The sequence below is a fragment of the Canis lupus genome, chromosome 5 (genome assembly GCF_003254725.2).
Source record: "Canis lupus dingo isolate Sandy chromosome 5, ASM325472v2, whole genome shotgun sequence".
Lineage (NCBI taxonomy): Eukaryota > Metazoa > Chordata > Mammalia > Carnivora > Canidae > Canis > Canis lupus.
The window spans coordinates 57463714-57477446 of record NC_064247.1 but is presented as its reverse complement, the minus strand read 5'-3'; the positions used below and the strand labels follow the sequence as shown (position 1 = coordinate 57477446).

Genomic DNA, 13733 nt, shown 5'->3' with positions numbered 1-13733 from the left:
GAGACTGGCCAGTGAGGAAGCCCATCCCTGACCCTGACAGGGAGGCTGGCTCCACAGGGCATGCTTAAAGTGGGCTGCTGGTATGCGGGGGTAGGGGTGGCGAGGCAGGACGTGGGGCCAGGGGTGCCCCGGAGGCCCAGAGCATGTGCCAGGCCCCATCGTTCAGCTGGAGTGGAGAGCCCGTGGGGCCACACAGCCCCACATGGGGCCGTCCATGGGCCAGCCCTGCCAACACAAACATGACGTTCTCATCACCTGCCAGAGGCTCAACCCCCCACCCCACCCCCACCCCCCCGCCACAGCCACTTCTCACACTCGTCAGGGGCATTCTGCTCACCTCTGAGGTCTGTCGTGTCCTGCACCCACACTTACTGCCCCCCAGAGTGCCAGGAACCCCCTCACCAAAAGCTTTCAAGCCACCTGAGTGCCCAGCCGGGCTCCTGCCCCCAGCCCTTGCCTGACCCAACCCCCCCACCCCTACCCTCCCCACGGCCTGTCTGGTGTTTAGCCTCCAGGCCTGGGGGTCAGTGGGGGTGGAGCAAGGAGCGGCCAGAGGCAGACTGGGTGTGCTGCTGGAGTCCCGTGACCCCCAGATGCAGAGCCAAGCAGCAGGAGGTCACGGTTTCGTTGGGAGGAGGTAGGCCTCTCTCCCCCAGAAGCAGCCCCCACCTTCTGGCCCCCAGGCGAGGGCCTTCAGAGGAGAGTAGGCCTGTCCTGGCCCCTCCCGGCCGCCTTACCTAGTGGGCTGAGATGCCACCACGGCCGGGACATAGCCACACTCGCTCCGACCCAGAGGAGGGCCTCCACCAGGCAGGCCACTGTTGCCCTGGTCTGGCTGGGGGTAGATGGCCGGGGGACAGACATGCTAGGACGCTGGCCAGGGGTGGCTCCCAGAGCCAGAGGGGCCAGTATCCCCCAGCCTGGCTCAGCAGCCACTTAGGCAACGGCAAGTGGCACAGGGGCTCCACGGGCCCCTCTCTGCCGCCGCTTTTTCCTCCTGCTAGAGGCACCTCCGGCATGGCCCAGCTCTCACCTGCTGTCTCTTGTGGCCCCCAGGCCAGCCTGCCCACCCACCAGGGCCACGAAGGGATCCCCAAAGAGGCAGCGTCCCTGAGTCCAAGGGCAGGGGAGCTGCAGCGCCTCTGCTCACCCCGCCCATCCTCTACCCAATCCCCTGTGCTAATCCAAGCCTGGGTCCTGCCCAGCTGGCCAGAGGATTTAGGCCAAGGGAATTCCCAGCTGGGGACCAAGAGGGCACTGGGCAGGAAGCAGTGTCAATGAGGGCACAAGCCACCAGCCCCCACATCCTAGCAATGACAGCCCAGACAGAGAGGTAGCCACTCCAGGGACTCAGGAACACTGCTGTAAGGACTAGGGTGACAGTCCTCCCACCACCCTCCCCATGCTGGACTCACAGGCTGCTGGCCCTCTCCATCCTGGCCAGAGCTCCAGCAGAAGCCCCTGCTCCTAACCCCACATCTCTTGTACTTGCCAGGGCTCTGAGGGGGTTCTTGCAGTCCCAGGGTTGGGGGGCAGGAGCGGCAGCTTCTGGGAGCTGACCAGGCAGCAGAACCCCACCCCAGTCACAACAACCTGCTAAGGTGAGGACCCCAGGGCCCCTCTGCCACAGGCCCGTGAGCCCCTAGCCCACCCTGGGGCCCCTGCCCCGTCCTCACTGGGCTGTGCTGAGACAGGAACCATCACCCCTCTGTCCCCAGCACAGATAGAAGCCAGGCCCAGAGCTCCAGAGCTGGTCACAGGAGGTGACCAGGGCCCCACCTGGTCAGATCCAACATAATCGACTCAAAGTCAAATGCCAGAACCCAATTAAAAGCCTTTGCCAGAGTGGCACTGACTCGGTCCCTTGCAGGAGGAGCGTTGTATGGAATTGGACTAGGAAGCTCTCAGCCTCTGGAATGGGAGAGGCTGTGGGTCCTGGGAGCCCTGACAGCCTTGGCGTGATGAGGGAGTGGGGAGAGTCAGAGCCGGACAGGGGGACCGGAAACCGGCAGGGAGCATCAAGACACGGGTCCGAGGGTGGTCCCCACCTCCCCACCTGCTTGTCCTGGATCACTGCCCCCCATCAGCTGTCCCTCCCCGACGCTGGGCCATTCCCTCCTGCCTCAAAGGCCTATAGCTCCTCAAATCCAGCTCACACCTGATCACACCTGCTCCTCTTTCCTCCCCCAGAGCTGGCTCCACTGGGGGGGGTGCATGTTCTCACCTCCCATCCCCTCAAAAGCTCTCCCAGCCAGCCACACCCTGCCATCCTCAGGTCATGCCCTTGGGCTCTCAGCCACTAGCTGATCAACGGTCTCCTGCCATCAGCCAGGGGGGCTTGGGGGCCCCATCTGCCTGGGTAGGGGCTGCAGCTGGGGGCACAGGTTGAGTGGGCCCAGCTCCTGCACCCCAGACTCCCTGAGTCTTCCTCAGCCAACCCAGGGCATGGTCCTCTGCTGCTCAAGTGGAGGAAGGTCCAGTCAAGCCAGCTTGATGCATGACTCTGCCAGTGAAGTCCCTGTGCTGCCCGGAAGCAGAGGGTGACCCCACCCTACCTCGGATACTCCATGAGGCAGGTGGACACAGAACTGTGGCCCCTATGCAAGGTGGGGGTGCTCGAGGGCTGTAGGACACCATGGGGGAGCTCCTGGTTCCGGGGGCACCCATGTTGCCCCACAGTGCAGGCTGTGCCTCAGGTGACTGCTAAGATAAGCTTAAACCCAAGGCAGGCCCCGAACCCCAATGGTTCAGTCCCCCAAGCCAGGAGGCAAGGCTCCTCCTTCCCCATCCTCCCCCACAGGGGCTGAGTCCCAGCCCTCAAAGGGAGGGGGCAGCAGCTAGAGGGCAGGGGGCATCTATGATCTAGCAGCTCTCCAAAAGCACCAGGCGGGCCCCCCAACCCCCATGTCCACATGTGCTCATGTCCACATGAGCCAGCCCCCACATGCTCCCTCAGGGTTACAGAGGGATCGGGCCCCAGGACCTGAGAAACCCCCTCTCCAGAGGAACAGGAGCCCAGCCCACCCCCACCTGGGACACCACCTCACCTGGCCTGGTTTCCACCCTGCCTGCCCCTAGAGCACCAGCTGCTCTGGTGCCGGGGGGAAGCTGACATCCCAGTACCCCGACTCCATCTGTAGTGCTCACCCTAGGTCAGTCCCCAGCAGCCAGGCCCCAGTGCCAGCAGACGTGGCCTCCGGGCCCTCGAGCCAGGGTTCACCTGACCAACAGGCCCACGAGGCGGCCGAGTCAGCTGGGGGCCAGCTGGGGGCCAGCTGGGGGCCGAAGGGCTCCGTGGGGGACAGGGATCCCCTCAGCCGTGCCCTGCACACACCTCTACTGGTTCTGTCCTGTGACCTGAGATCTTCCTTCAAGGATCTTTGAGGCTGCTTTGCGGATGCCTGATGAGACAAGTTCCCAAACCCCCAGGGACCTTGGGCAAGACCACCCTGTCCTGTCCCACTCTGTTCCTATGCTGTCTGGGACTGGCCCACATCAGACACTCAAATGTGGGTGAGCACAGGCTGGGATCTCCGTGCCAAGGCCACCAAGCCAGCCCCAGGAGCTGATGGGAGCCAGCCCCTGGGATGCCATCATCACTGACCATCCTGGCCTCAAGGGTGAGGTCATCACCAGCAGTGCCAGTGCCCCCAGCTGCATTCCCAGAGGGGCCCGGAGCCAGGATGTGCCCAGCACAGACAGGAACAGGCAGGGCCACTCCCTACACAGATGCCCCAGAGGACAGGTGCCCATGGCCTTCCTCAGCTTGGCCCCGCCTCAGGGCTGAACCGCTGACCTGGATGGCCTGTCCTGTACAGTGGCCGAGAAGCAGAGTCTGAGTGCAGCCCTTGCCTGTCTCTGTGCCTCAGTCTCCCCCTCACTCTCTTCTTCCTCTAGGGGCTACTGCTGTCCAAGGGGGAAGTATCCTTGCCAACAGGACGCTGGGAGGCACCGGCTCCTGCTTCTACAACGGACACTGACCCTGTCCTCACATGAGCAGTCGCAAGAGGCCAGAGCAGGTCAGCAGCTCCGCCTTTTCCCTAGGAAGGCTAGAAAATCAATTTACTCTTCCCACAAAACCCACAAATGACGCCCAAAGGCTTCCCCGTGTGAGCACACACCGCAGGCAGACTCTGGAAGTCCTGCGCCCCACTTCCACAAGGGGTGTGCGGGGCCCAGGCCCTGCCTCACTTGTCCCTTCACTGAGCACAGGCAAACAGGGCTGGGGCATGGGGAGCAGACCCCCCAAAACAGCCCGGGCCAGGCTCTCCCCTCCCCAGCAATTGTCTGCCTTCTTGAAGGATCTTTAAGCAAGCTCTTCCTCTGTCCACTCTACTCAAAGGGGCAGCAACAGCAGGACACAGGGAGCCCAAGACTCCTCCAGCTCCGACCCCCAGCTTGAGCCCAGCAACCTCTATGGGGTCTTCAGCCCCACCCCCACCCCGCTCCCCCACTCCCCCTCGGTGGCCCTGAGCTACACCTGCCCTCTCCTGGGGCCAGCTCAGCATGCAGTAGGCGCTCAGACTGCGCTTGGGGAGAGAAGAGGAAGGGGTCAGTGGGCTCCCTGCCACACCGGGCTCTGCGCACCCACGGGGGATCAGCCCGGCCCCTGGCCAGCGCCTCGCCGGAGGGAGGGACAGGCCCACACACATATGGCGGAGATTATTTAAACGTCTGAGAAGCAGCTCGTGCCCCCCTCCCCCTGCGCGTCTGGGCGCCTCCTCCCAACTATTTTTATTTTATCAAGGAGTATGAGTCGGCTCTCCAGGCAGGACTCCAGGGTGACTGTGCCCAGAGGTCTGCAAGAGGGGGGAAGACCCTGGGGTTGGTTGGCCAGGTGGAGAAGGCCCAGGGCTGGCCCCAGACAAGCCTGGTGGAGGGCTCAGGGCTAGGGATTGGGGCACAGCAGAGAATGGCAGTCCACAGTAGATGTGCCACCTGCCAGGACAGGCCTCTGTCCCCCAGCACCCTCCCCATTGGGCAGACGGCTCAGCCTTCCAGTAGGAGCCTGAGAACTTCGTGGACCAGCTCAGAAGGGAGGAGGACCAGGGGGGCAGACCGCTGGGACTTCACTCTGCCCCTGCAGGCTGCTTCTGGCCTAGCCCACCCTCTCCAGGCCTGTGCACTCAGACCCCAGGGAGCCCGGGAGGCAAGTGTTCCTAGAGGGTGGGAATAGGCTCGCACAGCCAGCCAAGCCCCATCCACCATGCAGACTGACCAGCCTGCAGCATCCGTCCACGAGGACCTGGGTGCTCACGCCTCTGGGCAGGGTACCACAGCAGCCTGCCCCTTACTAGCTGGTGACACAAGCTCTCGGCAGGACCCAGCCTGAGGGAAAGCCAGCAGGAACTTGAGCGTCTCACCTGATAGGTTGTGATGGGACAGAAGCATTTGTGATGGACAAGCAGTACACGGTGGCCCAGGCTCCTGCAGCAGTGAGCACAGTGGGCGAGAGAGTGTCTGGTGCCCAGCGCCTTCCCGCTGGAGAAGTCCCTTCCCATGCAGTAGGCACCACACGGTCACCAAGGCTGCTGAGCAGACCCAGGATCTTCAGCACGGTGGGGTCCCAACATCCTGCTCTCCTCTGCCTGCCCAGCTGAGCCCAGAGCCTGCTCATGCCAGCCTCACTGAGGGTCTTCCTCAGTGGAAGACCTGCCCCCTCCTGTCTTGGCAGCCCCCAGCTCAGCCACAGAGGTGGCACTAACCACAGAGGACAGCCATGCAGGGACAGGACTCTATTAATGGCCCGTCCACTGCATCCTGCCCTCATGGGTGCCCTGGTTCATATGTTCTAGGGGCTCCCATCCCAGGCCCTAGCCCTCAGCTCCCATGCACTGGCCTGGTGGAGGCTGGGAAGGGGCAGGTTGGCCATCACCACCCACCTTGGCCTGGGCTCCCTGGAGGCAGGTGCCCTGCTTTGTGGCCTTTATCTAACGGACCTACCCCCAGGGAGCCCCCAGGAGTGGCCAGAGAAGCAGAGACAGACTCACAGTGGCTCTGGGGGTGGGGGCATGTTCCTGAAAAGTCACCAGATGGAGCCGGGCCTGCCTGCTGGGAGGAGAGGAAGCTCCTGCGTGTGGAGGGAGGGGTCCCCCTGCATCGGGCGAACCAGCCCTGTCCCCACCCCACACCCACCTGGGCCTGCGCAGGAGGCCGGCGGCAGCTGGTGATGCTGGACGGCCGCCGGCACAGCGGGCACAGAGCCATGAAGCCAACAGGAAACAGAAGAAGGCTGAGCCCAAGGACTCATCCCCGGGCCCGGCCGCTCTCTCTGGCCAGGGCGGCTTCCTCGAGAGCCCTGGGGCTTCAGGAGCCTTGAGGACTGTCCAGAAACAGCTGGGCTCTCCTAAGGTCCCCTCTGCCTTGTGCAGCACCCCTCCCACTCCCCTGTGTGGGCTGGGCCAGGAGCGCCTCCCTGAGTGTCACCCTGACTTCCCCCCCTCGCATGCCCCTGGCTGACCTGGGAGGGAGCTCAGGAGGGGCCACCCACACCTGGCCCGGGGTCAGCCACACCACAAGCCCTGACTGACAGGGAGCTCCCAAAGCCCAGAAGCTCAGCTGACCAGAGTTGGGGCCTGCCTGGGCCGGGACCACTTCTTGTCAATGTGAAGCCAAGACCTCCAGGAACCACTCTACCTTCTCTCTGTGTGACCATCCAGCCCCCCAGGCCCCATCCTAGGGTCTTCCAGGGCACGATGTCCCCTCCATACGGAGGCCCATCTGGGTGCTGCCCAAGAGCCAAATGAAACATCTTGTCCTGGGAAGGGTGTGTGTCCCCACCCGAGGGGCCCGCGCCCACCGGCCTTTCCCACACAGGAAGTCCGTCCAGCCGGCGGAAACCCACGTACGCTCTGTTGGAAGCAGAGTTCCAGGAAGAAGCAGGCTCTTCTGATTACTCATCCCTTCCTTGATGCCTCTGCCCCCAACAGCCCTCAAGGAGCATGGGGCTGGCCTCTGCACAGGAGAGGGCCCTCTGCATCCCCCTCACTTACACCTGCCCCAGGAGAGGGCCATGTTCCCGCAGGGCCCAGCCACCTGGCTCTCCAGGAGAAGGTGCCAGGAGCATGGAAGCCATGCCATTCGCTCATTAGCTGTACAGATGGAGGGCCGGACCCAAGACTCCAGCCCATCTGCTCCGTCCTCAGCTGCACATTTGGGACTGTTCTCTCCCAGAGGGGGGAGCAGGAGGGGCGCAGCACACTCATCCCAGCAGACCGGGGCCATGCTACACATCTCCACCTCGAGGTGAGCCGAGACCCTGACCCAGACAGTGGGTGCCTGAGGGGTGAGCTCCCCTCTGCTCCTGTTGCAACTACCCTACACCCTCCTGAGACCAGGGCTCCTCCCTTGCTGGCTGCAGCCTGGGCCTTGGCAGCACCCAGTCCCTCCTGAGTTAGCAGGCAGACACCCTGACCCTGTGCTCTGACCAGCGCAGGCTGCCGATTCCACAGAGCTCTCTGCAGGCCAGGTAGGCAGGATGTGCTGGGCCAGCCTCTCCCCAGGGACCACCCGACAAGGGAACCCTGCCCCACACTGGCACGGGGGCTGTGGTCATCAAGTGGGGATGCCCACGAGTGGCACAAGAGCTCAGCCAAGCCAGGGGTGTCTGCACCACCAGCCCCATCTTCACCTGTCATGCTGTCCTCCATTCATAAAGGCATCTCAGGGAGGGAGAGTGGGTATGGAGCAGGCAGGCATTCCTGAAGACCCCGCACGGACAGGGCACCCTCTGCCCACAACCACCCTACGAAGGGACCCCACGCCGGTCCTCTCTTGCACAAGAGACCTTGTGGGTTGGTGCCTTGCCTGTGGTCACACAGCCCACCAAAGGCGCTGCCAGGGACTCCCCCTCAGTGTAGCCAGCAGGGAGGTCCCTGCTCCCACATGTGCTGCGCAGTCCCTCCCCCGTGTCCACACCAATCAGACTAAAGGCAAACTCGGTCCAAAACAACCAGGATCTGGACAGATTGTCTGAAGGCAAGCCGTACTCTCCTTGGGGTCTCAGTCCTTAATCAGGAAGTTCTTCATCTGGCTGTGGTCACTCCAACCACAGCCGTGGCCCTGGCCCCCTTCCCTCTCTGCTTCTCCCCACTCCCGGCCCCGAGGCAAGTGCTGCCCTGGGGCAGACCTACCCCTGACCCTGAGAAGCGCTGCCCCATCTGGTCCCCGCAGGTACAGGCCCTGACGCCGCTGGGCAACCAAGATCCCTGGTGTTGGTGCTGGTGCTGGGCAGCCTCAGAGGGCTCCCGCCAGCCCTGTTGATCTCTGGGGTCTGCCCAGGATAGTGCCCGGGCCCCCAGGTCAGGACTGAGCAACAGATCTGAGCAGGAAATCCACCCTCAGCCCCACCCCCGGGGGCTCCGCAGGCAGAACCGGCTCCTCGGGGAGAGGCAGCTGTTGCCCTGTCCAGGGTGCTGACAAGGCTCAGGGCTACCACAATGCCCAGGACAAGGGGAGCGGGAGGGGACTGGCCGGGTGAGCCCCCAGGTCCCCCAGGGCAGGATACTCCAGATCTGACCCCCCCACACTGAGGCCGTCATCCCCTGGGGGCCAGCTGGACGTTGGGGACTGGTAGCTCTGCTGGGGCAACTCCTCCCCACTGCCCATCGGGATTGTCACCACTTTTTGCAGAGATGCCAGCACAGAGGGGGGTGATGTGGGGGACAGGGGGATGTGTATGTGTTGGGGGAATGGGAATGTCCCAGAGACCCCGGGGGGAGGGGGTCGAGCTCTGCCCGGTGGGTCACCAATAGGCCGTTCAGCACCTGACCCTGGCTCCCTGCTGGGGCGATCACAGCCTCCTTCCTGGATCCCCTTCTGATCCCTCTTACCTTCGTCCCGACTGAGCCCGCCAGGGTCCCCGGGTTCCTCCATGGCCCACAGGTACCACCCCCACAGATACCAGCGTGGCCCAAGGGGGGCCGGGTGCTCTGCTGGCCCCGCGTGTCCCTGCTCCTGAGCACGGGCCCATGGCCGATCCGGAGCACCGAGTGTTCAGCCCGCCGCTGCCGGTGGGACCGCCCCTCCCGCCAGAGCCCCGCCTGCCTTAACCCTTCACGGTCCAGGTCCGCGGTGGGCAGGGGAGGCAGCGTGTGCTGGGGTGCGGTGGGGGTCTCAGCTGGCTCAGGGGCTGGGGTGGGGGTGGCGCGTGCCCGCTCCTCCAGCAGTGGCTCCAGAGGTCACGCTCAGCTACTCTGATCTCCCTCCTACCAGAGGCGGGTAGCAGCACGCTCCCCTCAAGGACAAAACATCCCCCCCATTGGCAGCCCCTTAAGACCACGGGGTCCCTCAGATCATTACACCCAGCCTCCCCCAGACCCCATGGGCTAGTTTTCTCCAAGGAGGGGCTCCCAAGAATGCTCAGTGCTTCAAGGACGGCTAGGGTGACATTTCACTGCTACCTGGTCAGGTATGTGTACAGGATGGTGACGATGGGGGTCCGGGAGCCCCTGGTGACAGCCCTGGCCACGTGGCATCCAAACCCCTCATAGGCTCCTTCTCTGCCTCCCCCCACATGTCCCTCAGTGAGGGTCCTGCAGAAGATCCTGGGGTCTGGGGTCCTGCCTGGGCCAAGGGGGAGCAGTCTAGGGGTAGGCACGTGCTGAGCGGCCCCCAACCGATCCTGATCCAGTGCCACCTGCCTCTTCCTGCGGTGTGTTCTGGTTCAACCTGCTGCATCCAGCATCTGAGAGAAATAACATCTCCCACATCAACGAAAGAGATTTTCGTCCCTCGTCCGTCCCTCGTCCCTCGGGTGCTGTTTTGAAAGCTGCCGCTTCTGCCCACAGCCGTAGGAGTGGCCCGGGGAGGTTTATGGAGATGTAGGAGACTGGGTTCGGGGTGGCAGGCAGGCAGCAGGCCAGAGGGGGAGCACCTGGGGCTACTCGGAGCTGCCGCCACCCCAGGTGTGACTGCCTCCTGCCAGGCCAGGCCCCCGGGCATGGAGGGGAGTGAGATACAGGAATTGTCACCACCACCACCTGGATCCTCCCCAGGGCAAGCCACAGGGCTGCTGCCCAGCTCCCTTAAAGGGACAGCCATTCTCCCGTGGCTGTCACTAGCAGAACCCTAGGCTTCGGTGGACGGGGCCATTGCCGGGGCTGGGGATCTGTCCTCGTGAACTTGACACTGGGACTCTCATGTCCACATGGGTCATGTGTCCAGTGAGCACCGTCAGGGTCCCTGGGCTTGTGTCCACTGGGCTGGCACAGACCCCAAAGAGAGAAGCAGAGCCTCCATCTGGCACCAGGTGTGACGGAGGTTCTCTGCTGACTGCAGCAGGAGGGGGTCCTACAGCCGGCTGGAGCGGGGAGGCTGAGGTAGGCTCTGTTGGGCCAAGAAGAGGGGACCAGGCCAAACAATAGCACCAGAGGTTGCCTGAGGCCAGGGAGCAAAAGAGGGAGGGGCCAGTCCAGCACCCCATGCCTAGCTCTGCAAGTGTCCCTTACACAATCCCCCCTGAGAAAGGCCAGTAGCCCCAAAGCCTCAGAAATGGGGACATTGAGGCAGGGAGCAGCAGGAAGAGAGAGGAACAGAGGGGGGCACGAAGACATGGGGTCCCTGCGGGGTGCCGGCTCCCTGGGGTGGACAAAGAGAGGTTCTGGTTCAAGTTCAGGTTCTGATGAATAATCCATCGGCTCTGCCGGCCCCACCCCCGCGCAGCCTGGAGCTGACTTCCCTGGAGGGGCGGGGCGGGCGGGTGATCACCGCGGTGATTAAAAGCCGCCTGCCGCACATGTTAATTTGCAAGATTCCGATCTCCTAAATCTCCTTTCTGGGCATTTAAGCAAAATTCTGTCTTTGAGAGCATTTGGCCTGACTGGTGGTGGGTGGGGATGCACGCGCGCGTCTGGAAGAAGGGCCTGTGGGGCCCGCAGGAGTCTAATTTGTTCTTGTTTGAAGAACGGGACCGGAATACACAGATACCCTCAGGTGGGGTGGGGGTGCCTGGGGCCCTGCCTGAGCCCTTCCTCCTGGAGGGGTGCAGAGCTCGTGCTCTGTGCTCTGGAGCCCAAGTTCTGCCCTCCCAGGCCCTTCTCCTCCTGCTGGGCATACACCTCCAGCTGCCACAGCCTCCAGCTGCCACAGCCCACCACCAGCTCCCTCCCCTCCTTCTGGCCACCTGCCCGTGCCCACTCCCTGCCTGAGGCTGAAGGTTCTGCAGAGGGCTTAGCTCTGACCTGGGGTTGCAAGGGCAGGGCTTCCCTCACCTAGGGACAGAGCCCAGGCCTATATACTCAGCACAGGGGGCCTGCCTGTCGAAGCACCCCCAGAGGACCCAGGGCACCATCCACCTCCACTCCCTGGAACGGGGTCCTCGCCGTCCAGATCTAAAACACTAGGCAGAGGCCAAGGTGAGGCTGGATCTGGCCATGAGTTCCAACTGGGTCCATCCTTTGGTTCTCAAACATCACCAGGAGAAGGCCAGACTGCACCCCAACACATGGGGTCCCAGCTAGGCCTGGGCTCCTCCTGGCGTGTGGGGACCTGCAGGACCTGTGTGCTCACATACACACGCCCAGGGCCTGGTGAGAGTGCTGCTGTGCACAACCTGTGTTGGGATGAACAAAATGGTATTTGCAAAGGAAAAAGTGGGACAGAAGACCCCTGGTGGAGACCCAGAAACAGAGGGGCAGGGACACGGGCCTAGACAGGAAGTACAACCCCCACCACTCACTGGCTGTCCCTCCCTGCCTGGCCCAAACCCCACAGCCATCCACCAGCCAATGGAAGCACTGCGTCCCCTAGACTGACCACCAGGCCAGGAGGGAGGGAGGGAGGGAGGGAGGGAGAGCAAAGACCACTGGAGACAGGAGAAGGCACACGGAGAACCAGGTGTCAGGAGACCCCAGTTCCCTGTTCTGTCCAACCTCTGTGTGACCCATGAAGCCACTGCCCCTCTGGCCTTAGCTTCCCTGTCTGTAAACCAAGGGAGGGCCAGCAGTTCTGAAGGGCCTCCAGATGAGGCTCAGAGAAAGGCCTGAAGGGCAGTGAGGGGGCAAGGGGCACAGCTGGGGCCAGGCCTCAGGTACCGAAGATGCCACTGCATTGTCCCCTTTGGTGGCCACTGTATGGGGAGGGCCCAGGAGCACCGCCTTACTATCCTCAGGGCCACGGGCCCTGACCAGTGCCTGGGGAGCAGCCACTCTGCCTGACAGCCTCCCGGGACAAGAGGCTATGAGCAGTCGCCTCCTCATGAGTGGAGTAGAGCAGATCTGCAACCGCACAAACCTCCACAGGGCACCTCAGATTTTGTCTCCGGACTTCCGTCCTACATAAATCTCCAAGGAAACGCTTCTCCAGTGACCTGCTGCAGTAAGCTGCAGCCCAGCCTCAGACAGGCTGTACCATGAGTCCACCAGCACTGCGGGGCGTCCTCCACTCTGCTCCTCAGAATGTCTGAGTTAGAAGGGCCCCCGGAGGCCACCGGGTCCAATCTCTTTGCTTTCAGATAGGGAAACTGAGGCACGGACATTTTGCCTGGGGCTCATAGCTAAGCAGAGGCAGAGCCAAGACCAGGACCCAGGCCCTGACCCCAGGAGTGAGTTCCAAAGGGTGCGTCTGAGAAGATGTCTGGAAAAAGCAGACCCAGGCAAGCCCCAGACCTGGACAGAAGTACAGGGTAATGGGTGAGCTGCAGACAGAACTGCAGGCCCAAAGGTCCTGGGTGGCAGGGGCTGCTGCTCAAAGCCTGGCGTCCCCACTGCCCCCAGCAGCCCCATGCCAGCCCCAGACCAGGGCATGAATCTGCTTCATGGTCCCTCAAGCCCTGCTGAGCCAGCAAACAGCTTGGAAACAGCACTAAATTCCTAGGCAGAAGAGCAGGATGCACAAGGACGACACAGCAGCAGGGCTGGATGGACGTGGTGTCCGTGGAGATAGGGGACAGCAAGGACGGCAGAGGCCCGTGGGCCAGAGGGTTGCCAGGGCAGGAGGGGAGCTGAGGCCCAGTGCTGGTGACCAGCTCCAGTCCTTGTGCAGAGCAGAATGCAGCCAGAGCCCCAGGGCCACAGATGGACCAGTGGGAGGAGGTGGGGGGACGGGATGACTCGGGCAATGACGGGGTGGGTGGCAGGGAATGGAGGACACAGACAGCCAGAGGGACGGGGGCTTCTGGAAGGCTCTGTCTGAAGGGCCACATCCACACCCTAGGTGCCTTGCCCCACGCAGACAGACCCCATTCACCCCTGCCAATGGCACCCTCAGCTGCAACATCCTGCCACTTGCCTCCCTCCTCACCCCCAACCAGGACTGAACCCCCATACCCATACCCCTACCCCCCGTCAAGATCATCAGGTCAGGGACCTGCCCCGGGCTGCCGTGGCCCCAGTGGACTGCCCTGCCTCTCTGCACCAGCCTGACCTAGATTCTGTGCCTGCGAGTGGCAGCCAGGCAGGGCCCCAGCCAGCCTGGCACTGAGACAAGAGGGCCGGATTCCAGGGCAAACAGCCGCACAGCCACCAGCCCAGCCCACCGAGGGATGCCCATTCCCACAGCTTTGGCCCACAGCAGGCTGGGCCAGCCCTCTAGGGCTTGCAATCTATGCCACATGCCTGGGTAGCCAGTCTTTGCACCTGGGGCCATTTGCAGGCCACTCTTGGCCACTTTTAATAATTAAAACCACAAAAATCCTTGAAATCAGAAGCATGAACGTGCAGATGCAAATGTATGCAAATCAGCCCCTGCCATGGGCTACCAGGCCTATAGGCCTGGGGCACATTTCTGGGCAGGGG

At 63.1% G+C, this 13733-nt stretch overlaps 1 protein-coding gene across 1 annotated transcript in view; it reads right to left on the bottom strand.

The window, feature by feature from the left end:
• Positions 1-13733, bottom strand: part of PLCH2 (phospholipase C eta 2) — a 65122-nt gene that overhangs the window by 25191 nt on the left and 26198 nt on the right. The window lies entirely within an intron of this gene.